The sequence below is a fragment of the Saccopteryx leptura genome, chromosome 2 (genome assembly GCF_036850995.1).
Source record: "Saccopteryx leptura isolate mSacLep1 chromosome 2, mSacLep1_pri_phased_curated, whole genome shotgun sequence".
Taxonomy (NCBI): domain Eukaryota; kingdom Metazoa; phylum Chordata; class Mammalia; order Chiroptera; family Emballonuridae; genus Saccopteryx; species Saccopteryx leptura.
Window position 1 is genome coordinate 36,654,785 of NC_089504.1, and position 7,190 is coordinate 36,661,974.

Consider the following 7,190-nt stretch of genomic DNA (forward strand, 5'->3'; position numbering starts at 1 on the left):
TGTGACAGAAAGAAATTAAGAATGGAATGTGATCCCAAAGCTTACTATCTTTCCTCAGAGAAGTCAATGGCCCCGGATTACAGAAAGAACATACGCTCAGACAGTGGATGCTGCCTGGGGAAGGGCTAGCATCTCTTCCCCAGCTCGGTTCTTGAGTTACTCTTGAGGATTAGGACTACCCTTCCCCAGGTCATGCCCATGAGGGTCCCTCTACAGCAGGGGTCCCCAAAATTTTTACACAGGGGGCCAGTTCACTGTCCCTCAGACCATTGGAGGGCCAGACTATAAAAAAAACTATGAACAAATCCCTATGCGCACTGTACATATCTTATTTTAAAGTAAAAAAAACAAAACGGGAACAAATACAATATTTAAAATAAAGAACAAGTAAATTTAAATCAACAAACCGACCAGTATTTCAATGGGAACTATGCTCCTCTCACTGACCACCAATGAAAGAGGTGCCCCTTCTGGAAGTGCGGCGGGGACCAGATAAATGGCCTCAGGGGGCCGCATGCAGCCCGTGGGCCGTAGTTTGGGGACCCCTGCTCTACAGAATACTTCCCTCAAAACAAGTAGTGTCCATTCTGCAGGGGAGTGGGGTTCCTTGTCAGCCCCCCTTCCCCCACCCTCACTTGTCTGGTTCAGGGGGAAAGGACGTGACGCGCCCTGGGTGGAGGCTCTACTTCCCACCGCAGGGGGCACCAATGAGGCACGGTCCTCCCGGAGCTGCCTCTGGAGCAGTGCTGTAGGAGCTGTCTGGTGAAGGATTCTGTGGAGGCCCGGTTTGGAATATCCATGTTAATTCCTGAGACCTGCAGAGCTCGGAGGTGACTCCATTCAGCAGGACCCCTGATCAATCCCACTTGCCAGGGAAAAGAGGAGAGTGGCCTGGTTAAGGCCCGATTCTTACTCTATTCCTCTGAGAAGCCAAAACATATTTGGCTAGAATTATTTTCACAAAATAATACTATGCGGAGCTCTGCAAAAACTTGACCTAGGAATTCCCAAACAGCAGACCAGACAGGCTCAGGCACTCCAAACTAAGACCATCCAGGCACAGCTCTCTAAATCCTCCCAATTAAACTCCCTGTTTTGACTGAATTAACTAAACAGCCATGACAGTCCAGTTCAAATTTTGCCATGTTCATAAAGCCTTCCTGATCCCCCTAGCGAATCCACTCCCTCCTCTAGCTCCTGCAACTCCATGTTGACCACTGTATTTCTGTAATTTAGACAAGACCACAGGTCATGTGGCAGCAACTGAGCTCAGGAACTATCTTTTCCTTTATTCCCAATGCCCTTAGCAACATCTAGTTGGGCATCTGGCACATGGCCACAGCTCAGAGCATTCTTGAAATTATATTAAATAAAATAATTGTGGAAAATGCAAGGCTGAATCAAATGGACTCAGAGACCAAATTTTCCAACAGTGGCTTTATTATTTATATAGCCTATAATCTTTGTAGAAAAATCCAAAGTAATTTATGCCAAAAGACTTCAAGTAAAGGGTAATGGACTCTGCGATCATGGACGTGGCAGTGGCAGGAAAGCTGACATCCCGGTCCAGGGAGCTGCCTAAGGGAGAAAAAATAGGCTGTTCTTCAGTGATGGATGGACCTAGGGTCAAACACCAGCTCTACTACTTACTACCTGGGGCTTCGTTTTCTTCATTCGTTAACAAAAAGATAATAGTGCAGGATAGTAGTGAGCTTTAAATGTGATCATATGCAAAGCACCTGGCTCATAGTAAGCCCATAAGTACAATAGTTCCATTCCCCTGTCATGTTTTACAGAGACATGGGCTAGAAAAGGACTCAGGCTTTAGAGCTTGGCTGACCTGGACCAGCTTTGGAAGCTCTCTTCTCCACATGCACTTACTTGACTTTGAACAAGTTATTTAGTATATGCCAGGTCTGTTTTCTCATCTGTAGAATGAGAAGAATAGTACATATTTTATTGGGTTTGAGGGAAGATTAAATGAGATTACTACAATGCCAAGAATTATCTAGAATTTATTCAATTCTAAACAAGTAGTCACTATTATTTTGCTTTTACTTAAGCTGGAATGAGGTATCTACCAGGCCCACAGTCAGGGTCGGGCTTTGTATAAGCTCTGTGCATTTGGGGGTCCTGGCTGAGAGCACGTGCCAAGACCAGAGGGCAGAGGGTCTGGCAGAGAGCCTCTGATCTGGTCAACTCTGCTGACACCATTGGTTGGATGTGGCAATACCTCAGAGGTTCACAGCCCCAGGGGTTACAAAGACTTTCTAGGGGCTAACCTTCAATAAAGATAACTTTAAAAGAATACATTCCGATTCTCAACTTTCATATGCATTCTTCCCTACAACTGATCTGTCTGTGCTGCAAGCATCGTTGCAGGTCCATTCTCATCCTTCCTTCTATAATCCCCCTTCTACCGTACAGACAGACTTCTGTATCTTTTCACCCTGAGTCTTAGTAAATCCTTCTGAGTCAAAATTTCTGGGGCAACAAATGAAGGGACAATTCAACAGCTAGAGTTCTCAATATCGGCCCTGGCCGGTTGGCTCAGCGGTAGAGCATCGGCCTGGTGTGCAGGAGTCCCAGGTTTGATTCCTGGCCAGGGCACACAGGAGAAGCACCCATCTGCCTCTCCACGTTTCCCCCTCTCCTTCCTCTCTGTCTCTCTCTTCCCCTCCCGCAGCCAAGGCTCCATTGGAGCAAAGATGGCCCGGGCGCTGGGGATGGCTCTGTGGCCTCTGCCTCAGGCGCTAGAATGGCTCTGGATGCAACAGAGCGACGCCCCAGATGGGCAGAGCATCGCCCCCTGGTGGGCGTGCCGGGTGGATCCCGGTCAGGCGCATGCGGGAGTCTGTCTGACTGCCTCCCCGTTTCCAGCTTCGGAAAAATAATAAATAAATAAGTAGAGTTCTCAATATCATCTTTAATCAAGGCACTATCACCACCACTCCCCAACCCAGGGCCACCACGTACAGTTAGTTGTACGGGTTCCTCACTGCATTCTAGGGGTTGCCGTTTACATCATAGGCTATGAGAATGGCCCTCCCTGGAGTTTTGTTGTGCACAGACTGCGTCCTTGTATGAGGTGGTCCTGGCCCTGTCCGTCTCAATAAGAGAAACATTTCCAATGAAATTTAACTACTTAACAATTACTTGTCAACATTTGCAGTGCATTCTGTTATTTTTATCAAATTTGTATTACTAATAGTTGAAGTGATAGCTTAATCCAGAAGAATTTTTTGAATTCTTAGAGACTTGTGGTCACAGGAAATAAAAAAAAGAAATTCAATTTATATACATCTCTTTGTTGCAGAGAAGTATGATACAAAAATCAATAAAAGACTTTCAAGCATAAAAATACATCACATTAGAATTAAATTCTGTGAGGGAAGTGGATCGGAAATACAATTTTCTACTGTTAAACAAGAGCTCATTCGAGTATTTTTTAAAAGGATGGTGGCGGGTATCAAATTGCTATGATATTTGTATTTTATTGGACACATTTAAAACAGTGATGTGAGAGTTTTATCTTACACAGAAATGTAAGTATTTCTGTATTTATAATACACCAGATATTACATTCTTTCCAATTATTTAAAATTGTTTAAGATATTCTAGAGTCAAGTTTAAAATGTTCAAGAAGGGACATAGATTTTCAAAATTATTTTAGGAAACATTGAGCACAAATGGTTAATCCCAGTAAAGCCAACCCCATTTGAGCCAGCAGCCTGCCCCAGAAAGTGGGTACATTGTCTTCACAGCAGAATGCATATCCCCCGGGGGGGGGGGGTTGTTCTTTGCTTCTCTTCAGACTGAGCTCAAGCTCAAGGGTAGGGACCCCGGTGCTATTTGGGAAGGGAGGTCTTTGGCTACCAGATGGGATTTGCCTGCCTGTCTCCTGTCATCCCTCTCTTTGCCAGAGAAATTGGGTTTTCTTCTGGGTGACCTTGAGCAAGTGCTCACCTCCTCTTGGGCCAGCAATCTGGCTATCAGAAAAATGAAGGGCTGCCCTGGCCAAGTAGCTTGGTTGGTTAGAGTGTTGTCCTGATACACCAAGGTTGCAGGTTTGATCCCCAGTCAGGGCACATACAAGAATCAACCAATGAATGCATAAATAAGTGGAACAACAAAATAAAAATAAAATAATAATAATAAATAAGTAGAACAACAGATTGGTGTTTCTCTCTCTCTTTCTGCCTTACTCTCTCTCTCTTCCCACACAGACCCTGGGCAAACAGTTGGTCATTTGGGACTCTGGGTACTCCTCCACCAAGGCTGCCTCACTGTGTGCAAAGCCTTTAATCAACTTGCCTATATAAACTGTTAGGAAAATAGATGAGATAGTCAAAGGTCTAGCTAGTCAAAAAATGCAAAAGTTTAGTTTCACATATATTTAAAGTAATTTATATAAAACATATTAATATATCAATGTAGTCATTATAAATTAGCATTAATGGAAATTCATGTATTGAATGTTAATTGAATTAAGTATTAATTTCCAATTAACATACTAATATAGTCTTTTATAAATTACAAGTATATTTTTAAATATTGCTTTCTTTCCATGCTCACATTTAATTCATGAAGCAATTATATTCATTCTTTTCACATACATCTTGGACATTGGGACCTCTGTCACCCCTAGAGCCACTGCTCAAGTGATCTGACGCGGTGATCCAGAGTGCATCATCTTCACTTCCATCAAGTTATTTAAGAAGCAGGATGCTCTGCATCCGTGGATGATGCTGTCACTGGAAATTATACTCCTAGCTCCAAGTACCCATTCTCTATTCATGAGTTCTGCAAAGTAACCACTTAGTGTATTGTTTTTTAAAGGGATCTTTAAAAGGCTTGTTTACAACATCCAACACTTGCAATTATAAGGAAAAATTACTAAATCTGTGCTTAGTGCTTTTGTCTCCATTTTTGCTCCAGTAAGTGACCTTTATAAGCATTTGAAGCAGGGCATTGATTGAAGTTATTGTCATCCCCAAATAATGTTTTGTGGGTCAAAATTAAGTGATTGGGAGTGACCCTTATAACATGAGAGACTTAGTAAAGACTTGAATAGAAGGTAAATCTCTTGTCTGAGAGCTAATGAGTGAGTGGCTGGTGGAGGAACAGTTGGGTGTTGGAGTCTAGCTAATAGGGAGGGAGTCCCAACCCTCCCTCCCAGGTTGGGGCTTCCTGGGCTGCCCTCCATGCCCTTGTTTGGAATATCCCTCAAGACCAACCCACCAGCATGATGGGTTTTCGTTTGGGCAGAGGCCGGTGGCAGGGCTGTAATCCTGACCCAGACCCAAGCCAAAAGAAGAAAGTTCTGTTTGCCACGTGCTGCCTCTGTACAAACAGCACCAACCTCTGCTGCCCTGCTGTCTCCCAGCCAGGCTGTGAGGTGGGTGTTCAGCTGCGAGAAAACTGAAGCTCTAGGCATTTTTCAAATTCATTTATAGAGACATGAAAACCTAGCCAATAATTAATCTCCAAGCAGTTACAAACTTAAGCCCAGAGGCTCAAAGCTAGCTTTGGAGTTAGACATCACAGGTTTAAATACTTGTTCTTCCACTTAGATGATATATGTCCAGCAGTGAGTCACTTAATCTTTCTGGTCTTTACTTTTCTTACCTATAAAATGGGGTTAATAATGTCTACCTTATAGGGTTGTCATGAGGATTAAAATAATGGTACCTAGCTCAGAAGCTGGTACATTGTAAACTCATCCTGTTGGAACCTAGACCCACCAGACTCAATCTCTGAGAACATAAGATGAGAAAAGAACTAGCTTCTCCTTAGAACCATATAGCTTCCCATGGACACAAAGTGGCCATACTGTTTCTCTCTATACATATGAAATACAAGAAAGAAGACAGCAACTGGGGTGGACCTCTTTCTTAATGTCCAGTATCCTTTGTCTTAAGATTTGGTGCAATATGTTAAAAAAGAAAGAAAGAAAGAAAGAAAGAAAGAAAGAAAGAAAGAAAGAAAGAAAGAAAGAAAGAAAGAAAGAAAGAAAGAAAGAAGACAGCAAATGGCCACCCACCCAGATACAGAACCAGTGTTTCAGACAGGGGTTTTGGTGTTTAACAAACATTTTGAAAATTATCTTTGTGGCTTGTTTCTCTCATTACAACAGTGACACAGAGGTGCAATAGAAAACTACAATCAGCTCTAATTCCCAAGGATAACATCAGTTATTTTGGTATACATCTTTCCAATTCTTTAACTTTTTTTTTTTTTTTTTTTTAGTTATTCATTGATTGCTTTTCATATGTGCCTTGACCAGGGGGTTCAAGCTGAGCCAGTGACCCCTTGCTCAAGCCAGGGACCTTAGGCTTCAATCCAGTGACCTTGGGATCATGTTGATGATCCCACACTCAAACTGGCAACCCCACACTCAAGCTAGATGAGCCCACACTCAAGCCAGTGACTTCAGGGTTTCTAACCTGAAACCTCAGCACCCTAGGTTGACATTCTATCTTCACTGCACCGTCACCAGTCAGGCACATCCTTCCAATTCTTTATTTGTTTGCTTGCTATTCCTTTTTTAATTGCAAACATAGAATCATACTCTCCATTTTATTTTGTAACTTGTTTTTCTCACTTAATGCCTGTGAACATCTTCCTATAGCATTAACTATTATTTCCCAATGTTCTATTCAAGGATCATGCCATTTTTTTTTCTAAACCAACCCCTTTTTGGAGGCTTTTGGTTTGTTTCTAGTTTTTCCCATTACAAACAAGGCCTGTGAGAATTTCACAGTGTGTACAGCACCTGCTCCCATCACTTTGGATCTTCTCGTTAACTTAGAGGAAGAGAAATGTGATCATCATTCTTTCTACTTGACGGATGAGAAAATTGAGGCTCAAGAAGAAAGTGGCACCTGACCTGTGGTGGCGCAGTGGATAAAGCGTCAACCTGGAAATGCTGAGGTCGCCGGTTCGAAACCCTGGGCTTGCCTAGTCAAGGCACATAGAGGAGTTGATGCTTCCAGCTCCTCCTCCCTGTCTCTCTCTCTCTCCTCTCTAAAATGAATTAAAAAAATAAATAAAAAGAAGAAAGTGGCTTGCCCAAGGTCAGCAACTGGTAGAACTGCTCCCAACCTGAGCCTTTGGGCTTCCAGGCTGACCAACATCCTGACTCTCCTTTTTTTTTCTTTTCTTCTAATGCAGGGGTTGGGAACCTATGG

At 42.9% G+C, this 7,190-nt stretch overlaps 1 pseudogene; it reads left to right on the forward strand.

Annotated features, from left to right (window-relative positions):
• Positions 1-5,804: 5,804 nt before the first annotated feature.
• On the forward strand, positions 5,805-5,937 carry LOC136396206 (small nucleolar RNA SNORA81; annotated as a pseudogene).
• Positions 5,938-7,190: the final 1,253 nt, after the last annotated feature.